The sequence below is a fragment of the Oryctolagus cuniculus genome, chromosome 6 (assembly GCF_051225735.1).
Source record: "Oryctolagus cuniculus isolate XC-2025 breed Fujian yellow rabbit chromosome 6, ASM5122573v1, whole genome shotgun sequence".
Classification (NCBI taxonomy): domain Eukaryota; kingdom Metazoa; phylum Chordata; class Mammalia; order Lagomorpha; family Leporidae; genus Oryctolagus; species Oryctolagus cuniculus.
In genome coordinates this window covers 23240468-23261015 of record NC_142872.1, presented here as the reverse complement: position 1 = coordinate 23261015, position 20548 = coordinate 23240468, and the positions used below count along the sequence as shown (strand labels likewise).

General features: G+C 52.1%; 1 protein-coding gene across 4 annotated transcripts in view; it reads left to right on the top strand.

Annotated features, from left to right (window-relative positions):
• FSTL4 (follistatin like 4) overlaps positions 1–20548 on the top strand; it is a 360281-nt gene that overhangs the window by 42066 nt on the left and 297667 nt on the right. The window contains exon 4 of one of the 4 annotated variants that reach the window (XR_016236091.1): positions 9105–10446. The exons of 2 other annotated variants lie outside the window; for them this stretch is intronic. The gene's annotated coding sequence lies outside the window, so the exon portion shown is untranslated. Of the gene's footprint in view, positions 1–1846; positions 2282–9104; positions 10447–20548 lie in introns of those variants that run through there. One more of the 4 variants, XR_016236093.1, reaches the window with a different exon arrangement.

Genomic DNA, 20548 nt, shown 5'->3' with positions numbered 1-20548 from the left:
TTACAGCCTTATTTTGTAGACAGAAGCGGTAACAGGGGACACTTTGAAATCCAGGGGAAGTTGATCGGAGAATTAAAATGGGCTTCGCGAAGGTCATTTGGGAAAACATTGTGGAAGGTGCACGGGGTTTGCCCCACTTGGTTGTGCTGTTCCCATTGGAGCACGAGGGCCCCTCACTGTGTAGGTGATGTGGCTGCAAGGTGAGAGGCCATGGAGGCCCCCCAGGGCCCCGAGCCATGCTGCAAGAGATGGAGAGCGAGGGGGAGAGAAACAGGGACCCCCTCGTGTGGGGGAAGTAGGCCTGAGAAGCAGCTCAGGAGGCTGGGAAGGGAGTCGTGGGAGTGAAACGCGCTGCGGCCTGTTGGCTTTCCTGTTTGTCAGCTCTCGCTCTCCGCTGCGGGGCCCAGGCCCCTGCACCTGCCTGACTGCTTGCTGCATTGGTGCTTTTGTCATTGTGTGAGCTACTGCGTGTTCGCGCACAAACCCGGAGGCCTGTGGCTCTGAGGAGACGTTTCTTTGACAGGTGTCGCTCCTCCTCTTCGTGGAGGAACGACACAAGACCCTGCGCTGTTCTTTCGTCTGCTCGGCCCTCCCCGGGTTTGCTGCTGGTTCTTCCCGGGTTGGCTACTATCCCTTCCACCTCCGTGGAAGGGCAGTTCCCCCTGGCCACATTCCCCACTTCCGCAGGGGAGCAGCACACCGCCGGCCGGCTCTCTGGGGGGCTGCACAGGTTTTCCTTCAGCTAGATGTTCCCCTTAGATGTTCCTGGTGCATGCCGTCTCTCTCCTCCTTTATAGTCCTCCTCCGCCAATCCTAACTCGGCTGCCCACACGCCGAGTACGCTGCTCTCCTCCAATCAGGAGCAGGTCCTACAGTTTATTAACTGAACTGGAGGCAGCTGTGTGGAAGCTGTTTACTTCTCTCCCAGCGCCATATTGTGGGAGAGCAGATGCATAGAATAAGTCTTAATTCCAGTAACTCAGTCCAGTCCGGGCTGCTCCCCACAGACAGGGTCAGATCTAATCCTGTGCTTAGACACTCTGGCAGAAGAGAAAGTGAGTGCAGGATTTGGTTTGTTTGTTCTGAAGGTGGCAGGTGCAGAAGCTGAGCTAGCCTGTCGCTGTTGCCCTTGGACTTGAGAATCGTGTTTTATGCGTAAGGAAGGTGTTAGCAGGCAGCCTCCTGCTGTGGAAGAGCTGCCCTGTGGGTCCTCTCCTTTATGTGTTCAGGAACTGGGATGAGTGACAGTGTCCCTCATGTCTGACAGAGCGGGGAACCAGTGCTCAGAGACAGCAAGGACCTTTCCCAGGCCACACAGTGCATGGGGGCGGGGCTGCCCCTCCGTCCTCCCCCGGGCTTCCTCTGGACAGGTGCGTTTGTGGCGGTTTTCAACTTAAAATCCACTGAGAAAGCATGGAAATTTGGTCTCGTTTTGATTCTTTTAAAAATAAAATCTTGAAAAGACGACTTTTTTTTTTTTCAACTGTCGCTGTAACAATCCCTTACCTTAGGGATTCAGAGTGTTGAGAATGTGTGTATGGGAAATGGTAAAAGTTAATCTTGTTCAAAGTACCTGTCTGTGGTGAGGTTTAATTATCACTTGACATATTTCCTGGTTTCAGATGGTGACAGTTTAAAATAGAGCCAGAAAAATCCAGGTTTCACCAAGTGTCGGGTGCTGTGTGCCAGCAGCTCCCCATGGCAGGTGCTGCCCATACAGGCAGCGCTGCAGGTGTCCTGGGACCGTCTCCCACCCCAAGCGCTCCCTTCCCACCCTGCCCAGGCCGTCCAGAGGGGGCGCTGATGGTTCAATTCGCACATCCCACTCTGGATGCTAAACTCTTAGCAGGAGAACGCAGTGTGCGTGTCCTCTGGATGATGGAAGGAAGCCCACTTGCAGTGCAGGACAACAGACATCGCCTGGCCTTTCCGAGAGTGGAGTGGAGGAGCCTCCTGCTGTGGTCACCGCCGGAGTCCTTGTTATTGCATGAGCTCAACACCGTCCGTCCCTTTGGGAAATTTAAATAATCGGGTCTGGCCTGTGAGATTTGCGGAGGCAAAGCTGTCCAAAGTGGATCCATCTGTCCAGATTTCAAGTTTTAATTTTGAGAAGTCCCAGGATGGGAAGTAGATGAAGCCGATTCCACAGTGTAAACAGAGTTTGGCATCTTGGAGCTCAGAGCTTATCCCGCAGCAGGGTCTGTGCGGATGTGGGTGTCACAGGTCAGAGACACTTGGGGCACTGTGAGCCACACGGTGATACCCCCTCGAGATGACTGTGGAGCAGGCTGGTGGCTGGGCCTGGCCCTCCCCTGCCCCCAGGCTCAGTTCCCAGCTTCCCCCAGGGCCCATAGCTGGCCCTGACAGCTGCACACCCTCCCCAAAGTGGCCTGCCAGAGTGCAGGGAGTGGGGTGACCGGGTCCTCCTGGTCAGCTCCGGCTCCCTTCTTGGTTCTTCCATTCATGGAGTCACGTGGATGGCCCCATTGAAGGTCCTCCCAGGGTCACCTCGCAGTGGACAGCTGAGGGTACAGGTTTGGACTAGGGAGGTGACTTGGCTGAGGTCCCATGGCCAGTGGGGTGCTGGACTGGCCTGGGAGGGTCTTAACCAGTGCCCGGAGGCCTTGGACTTCTCCTAGGTATTGCGTCTTGTCTGTCCTTGCTTCCTGTCCTTGGGGCCGGCCTCTCCATCTCTTCTTGCACCCGCCCCCTGGGAGTCAGAGGCATTATAGTCCCGTCCCACGATGCTCCCCTGTCAGTGTGGGGAAGGCCGAGGGAGGGGCCTCACTCACTCAGCCCTCTGTGGGAAAGGCCAGTGTGTAAAAGTGAGTCCCTGGTTCGCAGTCACATTTCCCATGGTGCTGGCTTCTTCTCTCACGGTTACGCCTTGCTCTGTAAATTTTCACCACAGGCTACACATTTGCAAGCAAGCGCTCCAAGCTTGCTAATTAACGTGCTTCCTCTTTCTGTAACTTGTGTCTGTAAAATGGAGCAATGCTCTAAGCGTTGAAGAGACGTTCCACGGATATTGTAAAGTAATTAGTTTCCAAAGATACTTCCAGCTGATATTTTGTTGTAACTAAATATACATTTACGGTACTCAGCGGACCAGAATAGCTCTAATTTATGTATTTTGGTTCACTGAGTTTAAAAAAGAGACATTTTAAAAGTATGTTTTAATTAGTATGCTTATCCCCAAGATACTGTTGGCTCCCGAATCAGTCACATGGTGTTAGGAAAATAATAAACATGGTGTGTTCCCTGAGCTGAGTGGGGATTTAACGAGCAGAGACGTCTCAGTCTGAGTGTGAGGGTGGCCAGCTTTTCATCTGGGCTGAGACGGGTCCCAGGGCGCAGAGGACTTGCTAACTCCCTCTGCGCCGTCTGCTTCGCAGGCGCGGCTCAGCCAGCCAGCCAGCAGCTACAGCCCTTGTGTGGCGAGGATTAATGCGCGCTGAGTCACAAGTGTTGTTTTAATAAAATTGTCTTAATTGTTGGCTGTGTACGTTTTCTGCTTTATTGTTCTTATGCTTTTCTTGCCGTTGTAATTGGTAATTATTGGGTTCCCATTATTTCTTTATTAGTCGGTTCATAAAAGTTAGCTGGAGATTTACACTCCCTCCCGGGCTTGCTTTTCTTCCAGCGTCATCGGCAGAGCAAGAGGCAGGCCAACCTCGCGCGCCTCCGAGGGCTGGTGGTGCGCGAGCAGCTTCGCACAGCCGCCCTTGCCCATGGGACCCATCTTCCCCCATTTCTTGGCTGCTGTGCTGTGAACGGACATGGGTAAATCCCTGGAGGTTTGTTAGAGAAATCTAAGTAGCAGTAAGAGGGCAGGATTGGGGCCAGGGTTGTGGCACAGCAGGTGAAGCCGCTGCCTGCAACACCAGCTTCTCATATCCGAGCACCAGTTCTAGTCCTGGCTGCTCCGCTTCCGATCCAGCTCCCTGCTGATGTGCCTAGGAAGGCAGTGGAAGATGGTCCAAGTCCCTGGGCCCCTGCACCCCCATGGGAGACTGCGAACAAGCTCCTGGCTCCTGGCTTTGGCCTGGCCCAGCCGCAGTCATTGCAGCCATGTGAGGAGTGAACCTGTGGTTGCAAGAGCTCACTCGCGTTCTCTCTCTCTCTCTGCCTGTCATTCTGCCTTTCATATAAGTAAGAGAAATCTTTAAAAGAGAGGGCAGCACTAACAGGATCTGCATGAGTCCTCTAGCTAAGCTCCACCTACAGAAGAGAGAAACAAGAGACACCCTTCCAGCTGGGGACAGGCGGCCCAAGCACGCAGTGGCCACAGGACGTGCTATGTGAAAGATCGAGAAGGCCGTCATTCCCACGGGGCTGGCAAGCCCGAGTCTCTCCCAGCTTGAGGAAGGCTGCTGTTAGATTCCTGGTCAGCGGCACGCAGGTCCTTTCTCCTCTTGTTTCCAGCATCCATCATCGTGTGCTGACTGCTGACATCTGTCACGTCCTCGCGGTGTCGTCTTTCGGAATGCTACAGGCAGATGTTCTGGGTAGGATCCCAATCACTACTTCTGCTACCCTGGGAAAATGCCCTCACCTTCCGTGTTTGGTTTTCTTACCTCTGAAATGGTGGTGGCCATTGCTGGCAGCTCGTACGGTCGTTGTGTGGATTAAACTCGTCTGCTGTCGCTCCCCCTCTTCATGGAGGAACGACACAGGACCCTGCGCTGTTCTTTCGTCTGCTCGGCCCTCCCCGGGTTTGCTGCTGGTTCTTCCCGGGTTGGCTACCAACCCTTCCACCTCCGTGGAAGGGCGGTTCCCCCTAGCCACTTTCCCCACTTCCGCGGGGGAGCGGCACACCGCCGGCTGGCTCTCTCGGGGGCTGCACAGGTGTTCCTTCAGATAGATGTTCCTTTTAGATGTTCCTGGTGCATGTTGTCTCTCTCCTCCTTTATAGTCCTTTTCCACCAATCCCAACTCTGCTACCCACACGCCGAGTACGCTGCTCTCCTCCAATCAGGAGCAGCTCCTGCAGCTTGTCAAGTTGGTGAAAGGCAGCTGGGTAGAAGCTGTTTGCTCCTCTCCCAGCGCCATATTGTGGGAGAGCAGATGCATAGAATAAGTCTTAATTCCAGTAACTTAGTCTAGTCCGAGTTGCTCCCAGTTGCTCCCCACAGTCTGCAGAAGCTGAGTGTGGCTCTGGCTTGTCTTCTGAGGAGTAGCCACGGCTGGCCATCACCGTTAGCTGCTGTTCACCCACGTTTGGAGCTGAGGGTACCTGAGGTTGTGTCTGTAGTTAAGTAGGAAGGCGGATACTATTGTGAGTGCTTGGTGAAGTGTGTGGGGCGAGGAGCTTGGAATGTAAGTGCACCAAGCTATTTTCTTCCATCTGAAGTTATCACATTTCCCATTGTAGGAGAAGATGATGACTTGGCAGCTGTGTAGACCTGTGTTTCTGGCTCTGATGGGAGACAGGATACCTTAGCTGATGCTTTCACTTAAATCAACCTAAAATGATGAATTAAATAGTTAAGCAATCTTTCATTTTTTTATCTGTTTGAAAGTGTTAATAGAGATTGAGATAGAGATAGGTAGCGGTAGCGGTAGCGGTAGCGGTAGGGAGAGAGAATGTGTGTGTTCCCTTCTGCTGGTGCCTACTCCAAATGCTCACAGAAGGCAAAGCTGGGCCAGGCTGAAGCCAGGACCTGGGAGCTCAGTCTGGGCCTCCCACCTGGGAGGCAGGGACCCAAGGACTTGAGCCACCACCTGTTCCTGCCCCGCCCAGGGTGTGCATTAGCAGGAAGCAGAAGCAGAAGCAAAGCTGGGTCTTGAACCCAGGCTCTCTGTTATGGGGTGCAGGTGCCCCAGGCACCACCTGCAATGCTTTTGAAGACTGAGAAGACAGACAGGCAAAGATTGCTGAGAGGCCAAACCTCCCTCGGGGAAAGTTGAAAAGCAGGGCTCTGCAGCGTACTTTGGCTTTGACTGTATTTGCCCGGTGCCGGTGACCTTGAGTTTAGATTTTTAGGATCCCAAGAGGTGTGGGTAACAATAGGCATGCCTAGGATGCACCTGTCAGACAGTTCCCTCCACCTGTAGTTGAGCCCCCTGCAGACGCCAGGAGGCTACGTGTGTAGCCTAAGGGTGCAGCAGGCATGAACACATCCTGTCTCCCGTGGAAGATGAGGGACGAGAACTGGCTGCGTCACACTGTGGCGCAGGCCGAGGATCCGTGTCCTCTGAGGACAGCAACCACAAGTGGCGCTTCCGGCAGAATGCGCAGAGCACACTGGTCTGAGAAAGCCTCGAGCCGAGAGCTGATGTGAAAGCGGCGCTGGCTGGGCGTGATCCTGGGTGCACAGTGGAGCAGGCCCAGGTCCCATCTGTAATGGTCCTTCCCCAGCGTGGGCTATGCAGGGAGTACGAGCTCATGGCCACACATCAGGGCTCAGGAAGGGACGCGAGGCACCGAAGGTGGAACCAGCAGTGAGAAAGCTGCAGGTACTTCCTTCAGACACTCAAATTAACAGATACAAAACAAAGGGGCCTGTGCTATGGCACAGTGGGTTAAAGCCCTGGCCTGAAGCACCGGCATCCCATATGGGCGCCAGTTCTAGTCCTGGCTGCTCCACTTCCAATCCAGCTCTCTGCTGTGGCCTGGGAAAGCAGTAGAAAATGGCCCAAGTCCTTGGGTCCCTGCACCTGCGTGGGAGACCTGGAGGAGGATCCTGGCTCCTGGCTTCGGATCAGTGCAGTTCCAGCCATTGCGGCCAATTGGGGAATGAACCAGCGGATGGAAGACCTCTCTCTCTCTTTGCCTCTCCTCTCTGTGTGTAACTCTGACTCTCAAGTAACAAATAAATAAATCTTAAAAAATAAAAATAAAAAAAAGACTGTACATAATATTAGAAGAAATAAAAAATGGAGCAAAAATGTAAACCAAAAATAAGATTGTAATGAAAAAATAACCAAACATGATTTCTGGAAATGAAAGCCAATGCTAGCCGGCGCCGCGGCTCACTAGGCTAATCCTCCACCTAGCGGCGCCGGCACACCGGGTTCTAGTCCCGGTCGGGGCGCCGGATTCTGTCCCGGTTGCCCCTCTTCCAGGCCAGCCCTCTGCTGTGGCCCGGGAGTGCAGTGGAGGATGGCCCAGGTGCTTGGGCCCTGCACCCCATGGGAGACCAGGAAAAGCACCTGGCTCCTGGCTCCTGCCATCGGATCAGCGCGGTGCGCCGGCCGCAGTGCGCCGGCCGCGGCGGCCATTGGAGGGTGAACCAACGGCAAAAGGAAGACCTTTCTCTCTGTCTCTCTCTCTCACTGTCCACTCTGCCTGTCAAAAAAAAAAAAAAAAAAAAAAAAAGCCAATGCTAAGAACCTGGATGAACTTCAGAGCGTGTTAGCGGGAGGTGAAGCGAGCTGGCAGGCGGCTGTGAGCCGTGAACCGGCTGCTGGGCGGAGGTGAGGCTCTGGAGGCAGTGTGGCAGGGGCAGGAAGGCCTGCCGTGCAGCCGCAGGAGAGACGCGGGAAGAGACGATGCTTGGAAAGTTTGTGCTGAACTGAGGACAGACTTCTATCACCAGCGATAGGAATTCCAATGAATCCCAAATAGAAGAAGCAAAAAAATCTAAGCCCACGTACGCCGTATGCTTACGGAATACTGAGGATGAAGACAGACGTGGTCCTGCAAGCAGCCAGAGGGAGAATTCAGGTCGGTTCGTGGAGAGACCCGCAGGGGAGACGAGAACCCTGCGCGGTGATCGCCTGAGCGGGCTCTGAGGAAGTGCCGTCTGGCAGAGGTGGACGCACAACCAGGCCCCAGCACTCCCTGGTCCCGCGTTCAGGTTTCCTGTCTTTTATTCCTCTCCCAGCTTCGGCCTGTCCTCAGGCTCACTCCCCTTTTCTTCGGAGGGAGGGCCCGTTTTGATGTTAATTCCGGCTCGTGAGTCCTTAAAATCAGATACTGTATTCCACAGTTGACGAGTGCCGTTGCCTTCCTCCTGATCGGCTCCAGCGCCTTCTTTGAAATATTCCTCTTTTCTTTCCCACACTGCTCATGCCGAAAGCCTCAGCCTGCTCTGGCCGCTGTGGCTGGCCTCTCTCGGTCTGCGTCAGTCGGCGATTTTGTCTCCTGGTTACAAGTTACCTTTTCCCGTTAGGGCGTGCCTTTGGTTTCTCCCTTGGCTGTAGGCTGCAGGCCCTATTCCTAGCCTGTGGTTCTGCCACCCCCCGGTACACTGCAGTTTGGTGCTGTCCCAGACGACCTGGAGTGAGTGCCAACCCCCGAGTTAGGGGCTCAGTCCTCCTCAAGACTTAGAGGCTTAGGGGTACCTAAGGACCCCTGAACTTCTGACCAGCTGGCAAACTATTCTGGGGTGCTTGTGACCCCTTAGACTTGATCATTCATGAGAGGATAAGAGCTGGGGACGGTGCTGTGTTCAGGTCAGTAGCAGCTGAGTGAGGAGACACTCAGGGCAGCACCTGGAAAGGTTGAGATGCAGACCTGCACAGCCTCACTGGGACCAGGGGCAGCATCCTCCTCTCACGTCCGTGTTCACAGCCGGAGGCCCCGCCGAGCTCTGGTGTCCGGAGTTCTTATTGGGATTTTATTCTGCAGGAGTCAGTGCGTTAATTGTTAGTCACGTGATGGAGCTCAGTAGTTAGCTTCCATTTTCCCCAGAGGTCAGCTGACCCTAAGTTCCAACCCTGGATCCCGTGCCTGGTCTTTCTGGCTCCCAGCCCCTACCCCGAGTTATCTCATCACTCAGCGTAAACTCAGGTGCCATCCCAGGAGCTCCTAGGGAACAGCGGTTTTCCCATTAGTTCAGCAATCGCAAGCAGTCAGTCTTCTTCCCAGGACCCAGGACAGAGTCCAGCCTGATCCCTCATTCCATCCCCAGATGCCAGTGGCGTGTCGAGCTCACAAGGCCGCTGTTCTGCAGCTGGGTCGGAAGTCTGTCTGCCGAGCGCTGCGCGTCAATGACGTCTCTGTCCCGATATTCAGCCGCAGAGCTGTTCTCTCGCAGGCCGCTGGGCTCTTGCTGCTGTACTTGCAGCCCAGGATTTAGCTTAGGACCCTAGACAAACCGTATGCAGATTTTTGTAGTGCCTTTAAAAAATCACTTATTTGTTTGTTTATTTGAAAGGCAGAGGAATCCAGAGAGAGGAGTATCTACATGGATGTCTTCCATCTGCTGGTTCACTCCCCAGATGCGCACATCAGCCAGGGCTGGGAGCTCCATCCAGCTCTGCAACACGGCTGGCGGGGATTCAAGTGTCTGAGCCATCATCCGCTGCCTCCCGGGTGCTCGTTAGCAGGAAGCTGCATCAGAAGTGCGGAGCAGCCGGGGCTCCAGCAGGCCCTCCGCTGTGGGACGCGGGTGTCCCCAGCAGCGCTGGAAGCTGCCACCGCACGGCACCTGCCCCCTGCAGGGCTCCTTTTCTTCAGCTCTCTCTTCTCAGGAACTCTGATCCCCACATCAGAGCCTCGGTAGCTGTCCCAGTATCTCGTCTCTCTGCCACACTACTCGAGAGCAAGTGCCAAGCTTCGGACCGGGAAACTGTTAAAACCTGCTCTCATCAGAATGTGGGTGAACCTGGGAGCTGTGTGTTTCCCTTCGCTCGGCAGCTCTCGGGCAGGAACCGGTTATTTTTGGCAGATGGGGAGGTCAGGTGCCTGCTCTTCTGCTGAGGCCAGAACCATCGGTTGCCAGTGTTTCCTCACTCTGAATTTCGCACACCACATAGCCTTGAGTAAACCTGAAAAGAATTAAAATGGCAACATTGAGACTTTTCTGACATAGCAATAAAAGCTTTGAAATACCCTGACTAAAGGAACTTGTAAGGGATGGTGTTCAGTTAGGAAGAACGCAGGCTCCGGGCACAGGAAGAAATGACGGGCAAAGGAAGTGGGAAGTGTTTGGGTTAAGCTAAGGACGTGTTAATAACCAGAGACAGTGATTATGCCTCGCGACTCTGGAAGTGTGAAATAAAATGTATAAAAGTGCAGCACATGCCAAAGACGGAAATCTGAAATTTTGTCCTAAAATTTGTGGAAGAGGAGAGAAGGTTATTTGCAGACTTAATTTTCCTAAGTATGCAGTGTAAAAATGTCCAGGGAAATGTTTGGCAAAGTATAACTTTTGAATTTGGTGGTGGAGAAGGTGTGGAATGGGAAACAATACTAAAACATACTGAGTAAGTCAAGAGAAAAAAAAATGACAAAATAGAAAAGGCAGAATAGAAAAGAGGTTCCAGCGTTGTGGCACAGCAGGTTGAGCCGCCACCTGTGATGCCAGCGTCCCAGCCAGTCTGTGTCCCGGCTGCTCTGCTTCCCATCCAGCTCCCTGCTTATGGCCTGGGAAAGCAGCTGACGATGCCCTAAGTGCCTGGGCCCCTGCTCTGGCCAGTGCAGGCACCTGAGGAGTGAACCAGCGGTTGGCAAAGTTCTTTCCCTCTCTCTCCCTGTGTCTGTAAATCTAACTGTAAAATAAATAAATCTTAAAAAAAATACAAGATAATATATGACCTTTAAAGCCAAGTATGTCAGTAATTACAATAAGTGTAAATGTACCAAATGTTCCAACTGAAAGAAAATGCTTATCAGAATAGATAAAAAAAAATCCACAGCTATTTGACAGAAAAATTTAGACTACAAGGATAATGCAAGGCTGATAATAAAGTGTGGAATAACCCAGGAGGGCACCGGGCAGAGCCTGATGTGAGGGTATTTTGTCAGTGCAGGGAGCATTACTGAGATTAAGAGCATTGCTAAATGATTGTAGATTAAAATCTTTAGGATGACAATAACTTCTAAATATATGTTCACCAGAAACTTAGCATGAACATATAGAAAATAAAAATTGACAGAACTAACAGAAGAAACAGACGAATTCGTGATCACTGCGGGAGCTGTTAGTAATCTTAGACAATTTCATCACATGGCAGGAACAAAGTTGGTGAATTAAACATTCGACTCCCAAAGTTAATGCACGAGTAGCAGAGTGAGTGCAGCTAAGGTAGAAGGAAGTAATAATAGGAACAAAAATTAAAAGGGTAAAATTGAACCCCAAAATACAATACCTAATGCTGTTTTTTTTTTAAGAAAAGGATTAATGAAACTGGCAGAACTCTGATAATATTAGTAATGGGAAGAGGAGAAAAGACAAGGAGAAAATAAATTCTAGGTTGGGAACAAAAAGGGGTTATAATTATTGAAGCCACAAAAGTTAAAACAATAATAGAAGCTTATTTTGCTGATATATTTGAAAGCTCTCATGGTCAAATTCCTAGAAAAATGTATTGCTAAAACTCTCATCAGTCTTACAATTGTTAAAGAAATAGAATCAGAATTCTAACAAGAGATCTTCCCCAAAATAAGATAAGAGGGGCCAGTGCTGTGGCGCAGTGAGTTAAAGCCCCGGCCTGCAGTGCCGACATCCCATATGGGTGCCCGTTCCAGTCCCAGCTGCTCCACTTCCGATCCAGCTCTCTGCTGTGGCCTGGGAAAGCAGTAGAAGATGGCCCAAGTCCGTGGGCCCCTGCACACACATGGGAGACCCAGAAGAAGCTCCTGGCTCCTGGCTTTGGATCAGCACAGCTGTGTCCATTGCAGTCATTTGGGGAGTGAACCAGCAAATGGAAGACCTTTCTCTCTAACTCTTTCAAATAAATAAAATAAATCTTAAAACAAAAAAAAGAAAATAAAAGATTCAAACATTTCATGTGTGAGTACCAACAAATGTTTAAGGAACAATTTCAATCTCATCAGTGATTCCAGAATCCAGAAGACTTGGGAATACTTGAGACCCAAATGTAGTTGATGCCCAAGCTGACAAGAGCAGTGTGAACACAGACAGGGCCAGTTCTGAACACAGCAGCGCGAGTCTGGAGCAAACACAGCACACGGAACTTAGCAGTCAGCTGGCGAGAGGTGATGAGTCCTGACAGTGTGGGTTTATCTCAGGATGCGTTCTGCCACCGCTGAAAGTCTGCTGCTGCCTTTGTCCACACGACAGCTTCACATAGAACATTCCTGTGATTCTCTCGGGAGATGAAGGGAGAACTTTGGAAAAATCAGATATTATGATAGAAGAAAAGTCATTGGAAACGGAGGAACTGTAAGTTAGTTAAGGAGTAAAGCTAGTTAGTTAGTTGATGTAAGTTAGTAAGGGAACTGACGCGTATCTTCAGAAACTCCAGAACAAGTAAGTAGTCACTGCACTGAGTGTAGTGGCAGGCAGAGGGATCGCTGTTAGGAATGGAAGTTAGAGACAGGGGTGGGAGGGGGTAAGGCAATGGCGGGGGCGGGATGGTATTCCCTTTGTTTTTGGAGTGGAACTGGCAGTGTCAGTAAGAGCTCATAGTGGGAGTGTGTGGGCAGAGGGGACACTTTCTAGCTCTGTGTGCTGAGCCAACCCGAGTAGCCAACAGCAATCATGGCATCTGGCTCTCCACCACCAGGAGCTGAGGCTCCTGGGAGAGCTGGGAGATTCCAACCCTGGAGCTGAGGCTCCTGGGAGAGACAGGTGACTCCAAGCCTGGAGCTGAGGCTCCTGGGAGAGACAGGTGACTCCAGAGCTGGAACAGGAGAGTGCACAGAGAATCTGGAATGTTGTTTTGTGCAGGGCTCAGAGCTGTGGGCACTGACGACACAGTAGCAGCTTGAAAGGACTTACACACCCCTCCCACCCCCGCCGACCCTTAGAACATTAAGGAAAAAGGGACGGTAGTAATGGGCTTGTGGCGGGTTTGTTTCTAGAGCTGAGCACAGCAGTGTCTCCTGTTTACACGTCCTTTTTACCATGTAGCTTTGACCCTGCACCTGGGCAGAGGCAGGGGCTGCGTCCCCTCCCTTTGAACAGGGGCTCTGCTGGAAGTGGAGCTAAGGGACCCCGAGGCGGGGCAGCCTCTGCTGTGCTGGAACCCTGAGCTCCCGTAGGGACCGCGTCCCCGTCCTCAGGCCACCGTGCTGCAGGAAGCTGAGAGGAGACCACGTGGAAGAGGTGCGTGAGGAAATCCTGGGACCAAGGGGAGGAAGGAGAATCCTGCGCCTGCCCCTGCTGTTCCGACGACAGCTCCGGGCAGCCCCTGAGCCAGAACCACCGGGCAAGGCTCTCCCCTCCTGTTGGACTTAGCGGAGTGAGAGGCAGGAAGTTGCCTGCTGTCATTTTGAGTCGCCAGGTACCTTGTGTGGCAGTGCAGGATCGCTGTGGGTCGGGGACCTGGTGTGGGCCCGTGTCTCGGGCAGGGCTTTCGCGTGAAGCGCTTGGCTGGAGGTGTGGGCGGAGCCCTGCAGAGCCCTTCAAAGGCAAACAAGGCCAGTGCTTCCAAGCTCCAGGAAAGAGGCGGGTGTTCAGCACGGGGATGGACACGCCACTTGGGATGCTCACGTCCCACATCATGAGGCTGAGTTCCTGGTTCAAATCCTGACTCCTCTTCCAGTGTCCTACTAATGAGCTTGCTGGGAGGGAGCAGCTGATGGCTCTAAAGCTGGGGTCTGTGCCACATGCGCGAGAGCCCTCTGTCGAGAATCCACCTCCTGGCTTTGGCCTGGCCTGGTCCTGGCTGTTGGGGAGTGAACCAAAGGACTGGAGAACCCCTCCCTGTCTGCCTTTTAGAACAAATTAAATAGTTTTTCAGGGAGAAGTTACCTGAGACAGAACTCTCCAGGGGGAGTGGATGGTGTGATGTGACTGCCACCTGTGATGATACAAAATCTAGGCTCTGTACCGAGTGAAGTCCAAGAGGGAACCCAAGAGCTGATCGGGCAGAGTCCGAAACCAGCACCTGACTGCACCCCACCTGTGATCTATCGCGAGAGGGGAGAAGCACTAACAAGCCATTCAGTACAGTAACTCCAGTGTATCCCGTCGGCTCGGCGATGGCAGGGGGTTGTCAAATCTGGAAAGTGAGTTAGGAGGGAGGGTATGACATTCTTTGTTAAAACCTCAGACACGTCGGCGCTGCAGTAGATCCTGTCACCTGGAAGGAGGAGAAAGGTCTCACCGGATCCTAAGGGTGTGCCTCTCTTAACCAGCGGGGCTAGTATTTGAAGGACAGGTCCAGCAGCGGCCCCCAGGGAGCCCGGAACACAGTGCAGTTTGTCTCACAGAGGCCTTCAGGCTTGGCTTTTGTTTGGAGGAGGCAAGCGCTGGCCAGCACTGGTGCGGTCCCTTCCTGCTTGGGGGACCAGGCTCTGTGTTCTGTTAAGGCCCTGAGCTGGTGGCAGAGGCCTAGCTACATCAGGAAAGATATTGGCTTTACTCAGAGAACAGCTGTTGGACTGTTAGCCTCTGCAAAGACACCTTCCAGAAAGATCCAGAAAAGTGTTTCACCCACCATCTGTGCAACAAGACCTGGTCAAACTGACACATAGCTTGACCGTCACCGGGGCACTGTTTTAGCCTAGCACGAGGATGGCTGTCTTCCCTCATCAGAATGTCTGGGTTCATGCCCTGACTCTGGGAACTCCGCTCCATGCTGGCGTGCATCCTGGGAGGCAGCAGGTGACTGGGTTCCAGCCACCCGTGTGGGAGACCCAGTTAAGTTCTCAGCTCCTGGCTCTGGCCCTGGCCCAGCCCTGGCTGTTGCAGCCTGGGGAATGAACCAGTGGGTGGGTGCTCTGTCTTATTGCTTCTTGAACAAATAAATTAAAAATAAGCATATAAAATGATTAACCACCATAGAGTACATTATAAATTGATACAATAAAAATGTGTACCTTTTTAGAATGGATTTGCATACTTGGTCTGAGAGGGAGAGATGTGATACGAAACCAGCACAGGCAGGAAGCCGGCTGAGAGAAGCCACTACGGTCCAGGTGGCTCTGTGGGACCTGCAGGAGGTGCTTCCCGGGCAGAAGGGTGGAAATGAGCGCTGGCTGGACTTCAGAGCTGCTCTGGGTCTGTGGCTGGCGGGGGCCTCCCCTTCCCTCCCTTGTTAAGTGGAAATATTCATGGAAGTTGTCCAGTGCCTGTCCCATCGCCGTTATGCCTTGGTGTTCGGGGGCACTTGGGGGGATGCTAATGTGCTGCTTTAGTTATAATGTCTCAGAGTAAGAGGGCACTGAGCCCCAGGATCCTCACTCCAGGTTGCCCAGACCTCAACCTGATTTGCGTTACCAACAGCATGGGTTTTGTGCTGTGGTCCTGGTGGATTTGGGGATACTGGGTTAATCCACTTCCTTCAAGGCTGGCTTCCCATGTAGGGTCTAGTTCAAGTCCTGGCTGTTCCAGTTATGATTCAGCTCCCTGCTAATGGCCTAGAAAAAAACAGCAGAAGATGGGCCAAGTGCTTTGGCCCCTGCACCCATGTGGGAGACCATGATGAGGCTTCTAGCTCTGACTTGGCCCAGCCTTAGCTGTTGCAGCCATTTGGGGAGTGAACCAACCACTGGAAGATTCTCTCTCTCTCTCCCTCTCCCTCTCCCTCTCCCTCTCCCTCTCCCTCTCCCTCTCCCTCCCTCTCCCTCTCTCTCCTTCTCTCTCCTTCTCTGTCTCCCGTTCTCTCTGTAACTCTGTCTTTCAAATAAAATAAATAAACCTTTAAGAACATTGATGAAAAACCAAGTATCAGCATGTTCTAGAAGTCCTTCTCCACAAATTACTTTCTGCCTACAAAGGTTAATAGTAATTCTACTTCCAGGACACTTAAAGCTGACATCAGCAGTGTGGGGACAAGCCAGCGTCCTGTGCCTGAGCGGGACGCAGTGGCAGAACCGCGGTACTCCTCCGGAAGTTGTACCTTGTGTCTTATCCGGAAACGCGGAGTGAATCCAGGTTGACGGACATTCTACAAACACCTCCCCTGTACTCCACAGAAATTTCAAGGTCTCAAAACCCAGAGAAAGGCTGAGGTGCCGTTCTCGGCTAAAGAGAGGTGACAGCTAAGTGCGATCTGATCTCAGGTTGGATCCTGGACTGGGAGAGAAAAACAGCTATAAAGATACTGTAGGGACAATTGAAAAAAAAAGTGTGAATAAGGACTGTGGGTTACGTAATGTGGTATCTGTGTGAATTTTTGTAATTGTTCTCTGGACGGTGTCCTGTCCTTAGGGGTTAAAGACTCTGATGCTTTTTAGTTGTTCTCAAGTGGCTCCCAAATGCACATATAGGTACAAAGATTGACATATACGTAGAAAGAGTTGTATACATACATGTGCACATGCCTATTGTGTGCATACCTGTATGCATACACGTATATACAAACATAAATGCATGTACCTATATATGTAGAAAAGTATATATACACACATAATACCTGCGTGTATATACACACATAAATGCGTACACCTGTATGTGTGCAGGGCATATGCATGCATGCACATGTGCATGTATGTACACACAGTACCTCTGTGCATCCACATATGCATAAACAAAGACACACGACGTACAAGCAGGGGGAGAGAGACAGGTGATAACCGTGTGGGGTGAGACAGTGCATCTGAGGAAGTGTGAGTCCCGCATGCTGGTACTGGTTCCTGAGTTTGCAGTGACATCAGGTAGAACAAGGTCAGCCTCACGGCCAGCACTGCCCTCTCTAGAGGAGTGTGGAGAGCTGTCCCTTGAAGATCCTGGCAGGCTGGCTCGTGGCGTTTCTGCATCCCGTCCCCGACGTCACACTGCAGGTCCCAGCCAGCGCAGTGAAGGGCGAGTGACTCTAAAATTGGAGAGAAAGAAAGCAAGCTGTGATGATTCACAAATGTGTGACTGTGTAGAAGAAGCAAAAGACTGTCAGTTATTAAGGTAAGTATGCTCAATTAGATTCCTAAACAAAAAGAGTGCACAAAATTCAATTTCGTATCTAACAGCAAAAAGAGAAACTGATTTGCACCAGTGCTGTCCTTGTTGGCATTATAAATGTAAAGTTCGAAGAATGGGTATAACTAAAACATGGAAGATCTCATGGAAAAAATTATGAAGGACCTAATGAGTAGATAAGAAAGCTCACCATTGTAAATAAATTTATTCTCTTCTCTGGTGATAACTTCCTTCCTATTGGGTATGTGGATGAGTGCATGGAATTTCACAAGCTGGTTTTAAAGGTGATGCGGAGGCCACAGGAGCAGAAATAGAGGAAAACTTCCTGAAGATAAAGTACATACTGGTGGTGCTTGTGCATGCGTGGTGATAACACACACACTTATACTGTGCTCCTGGTGAGAACACACGCCTGTGCCGTGCTCCTGGTGAAAACACACGCCTGTGCTGTGCTCCTGGTGAGAACACACACCTGTGCCATGCTCCTGGTGAGAACACACACCTGTGCCATGCTCCTGGTGAGAACACACACCTGTGCCATGCTCCTGGTGAGAACACACACCTGTGCCACACTCCTGGTGAGAACACACACCTGTGCCATGCTCCTGGTGAGAACACACACCTGTGCCACACTCCTGGTGAAAACACACACCTGTGCCACACTCCTGGTGAAAACATGTACCTGGAAAGTGATCTTGGCCTGGTACAGCTGGAAGCACCCGTACCCCAGCACCCAGAAATGGTACTCCCATAAGATCTCTTCCATATTTGTCCTGCAGGTATAAAAACGAAAATGCTAGCATATCTATTGAAGTAGCTTCAATATGTAGGTTATTTAGATATCCAGGACAGAAGAATGTGTAAATAAATGGTTCTGTAGCTTCTAGTGATAAAGTGTTATGGTTTCCATTGTGGCCAGAGAATAGAGAGGAGGGGTAGCCAGCTGGCCAGATAGTGCTATCACAGGATAAAAGTGAATAAACTACATCCGCGTATAATGACACTGATGAGTCTCAGAAATGCAATATTGGCAGAAATGGACAAATTACCCAAAGATGTTTTTAATATATGCAAATACAAAATAATACACATGGATAATTATTTTGTGTGCTACATATACTTTGTAAATGTTTTTATTCAGAAGTTAATTTTAAATCATCTAAAAATGTTCATCACAGCACTGATAATAATAATGTTCTAAAATATCCCTCAAAAGTAATTGACCAAAATAATCACAGTGGATTCATTCCATAGCATTCTTGACAGTTGTTTAAATGAATGTTAGGGAAGTATGTTTGTTGAGCTGGAAACTGGTTGACAATATGCTATTAAGAGAAAAAAAAGCAAACCATAAGACAGTACGCTGTGGGCTTCCAATTTGGAAAGTGAATAAATGAGATAAATATAGAAGTGCATGGAACAATAAAAACAAGGAGGTTTATTTCTGAGTCGTCGGTTCGAATCCTGTCTGTGTGCTCTGGTGTCTTCCTGCGGTGAGCACTCACTGCAACTGGTGCTGAATGAGACCATGGCGTGGACAGGCATGGACGGGTATGGACTGGTATGGATGGGCGTGGACAGGCTGCGTCCCATCACCCGCCCTCTTGCTCACCCGACAGCCAGGGTATGAGAGCCTCTGCGTAGCACTCTGAGAGAAGGCTGAGCGGGGCAGGTCCCACGGAGGAGCCCGGCCGACCCAGGCCCGCTCCCGCTAGTAGAAAGTGCTCAGCTCCCGCAGTCAGAAGAAACCCCCTGTGCATCTGCACCCCAGCCGCCATAAGGAAACTCCCCCGCTGGCAACTCAGCCGCGGTTTATGCCGGGAGTTGTGTGGGGTGGGGGATGCAGGCTCAGGCTGCACGTCGCTCTGTGAGGCCTCCCTTTCCAGCGTCTGCAGCTGCCCTTCACCACGCGCTCACAGGGCAGGCAGGAAGCTGGAGATTGCTGGTGTCGCCTCTTCCTGCAAGGCGGCCATCCTCCCTGGTGGGGGCCTGGCCTGATCACCAAATTTCACCTGGCCTCCTTCAAAGTCCTGGCTCTGCGGCCGGCGTTGTGGCATAGTGGGTTAAGCTTCCACCTGCGGTCTTGGCATCCCATAAGAGTGCTGGTGAGTCCCAGCTGCTCCACTTTCCATCCAGCTCTCTGCTGTGGCCTGGGAAAGCAGCAGAAGATGGCCCAAGTGCTTGGGTCCCTGCACACACATGGGAGACCCGGAAGAAGCTCCTGGCTCCTGGCTTTGGTCTGACCCAGCCCTGGCCATGGTGGCCATTTGAGGAGTGAACCAGCAGATGAAAGATTCTCTCTCCCCCTCTCCCTCTCTGTAGCTCTGCCTTTCAAATGAATGAAATAGACTCCCTGGCCTCGGGGGTTAGGGCTTCCACATGGGGAGGGGGCGCAGGTCAGTGCACATGACAGGCACCTTCCTTCTCTCCTTTCTTCCTCATACAGAGCAAGGGGCGCCCAGGACAGGCAGGAGGAGGCTGCCTGGAAGCAGAGGCGGGAGGCCGGGAGTGGAGAGGTTAGGGCGATGCTGGGATAGCTGGAACGAGGGGACATGGGCGGCCAACAGATGTCACCATGAATTATGTGTTTGTAGCCCAGTAGCTGTTTTAGACAGAAAAGCAAGCAAAGAATTTTTGTTGTTAAAATTGTTTTTGACCTTTGGGCTGTGTTCCTTCAACCACATTATTCTTCCAAGGCCGGGTCTTTCGGCTTCGGGATTCAGTGGTTATGCAGTAACAGCAGGTGTGGGCACACAGCAGGTAGAGGTATCAGAAACCGCGTCACCAGGGGTAAATAGGGGAATGTTCGAGCCAGTAGGGGCCCCTTCCTGTGGCTTCGCACAGTAACAGGATGAGCTGTGTATCCTGGGGCTCGGCGCTGCTCCCCAGCCTACCCGTCCCCGCTGCGGCTCCATAGTGCAGGAGGCCAAGCAGGCCGGGGCATGGGAGGCAGGGGGCGGCTCCTGCATGTGAGCCTTGGCTGAGACGAAACCATGGGCAGCTGGTAGCTTGGGGGGATCTGTCCACTGTGTTCCTGCAGAGTCCTCTTCATGCAGGCCTTCTTTGATTTTTTTTTTTTTTTAAGAACACCTAGTTTATTCTCCAAGGTGAGAATTTCTGGCCTGCAGGTTCTGTGTCTGCGGTGGGAGTAAGGGCTGGGGAGAAGGCGTCACAGCAGGTGGGAAGGGGCCGTGGGATGGGGTGGAGACCCCTCAGGGCCTGTGTCCTGTTTTCCTCCTTGAGGGTCTGGGTCAGTCTGTTGGGATGGGCCCTGGGGGCTGCTCGCTCACTTGCAACGCAGGATGGAGGGGAAAGCGGGCTTGTTGTGCCGTTGGTCGGTCTGCCGGAAGCCTGTGCTGCTGAAGAGCGAGGCAGCCGTGCGTGGGGAAAGCTTGTGTGTGTTCCCGGGTGCTGCCCTAACCACACCGGCTGGCTCCGCAGCACAGACGTCTTGCCCTGCAGTGGGGGTGTTTGCCCTTCTGCTGTGTCCGACGTCCAGAGTCCTGATTCCCAGGGGCTGTGGCGGGGTCCCAGTCCTCCCAGGGAGGCCTTCCTCGGGAGCCGTCTACTAACCAGTGCCCTGGGCTGGGCAGAGCTCCTGCCTCCCTGGCCGTGTTCTGTGATGGAGGCTTTGCCACGAGCCCCACGTCCCAGCAGGAGAGGCCCCCGGTCAGACCTGGAGACCGCAACCGGCACAGTTCTCCATGCCATGAGTTTGTGAGACGCGCAGCCCGGAGGGGACAGGTGAGGGCAGCCGGTGGTGACTGAGGTTCCTGGGTGTGATTCCGTCTGTGTGGCCTCAGAGAAGCATAAAAGTGTTGCTTCTGTCC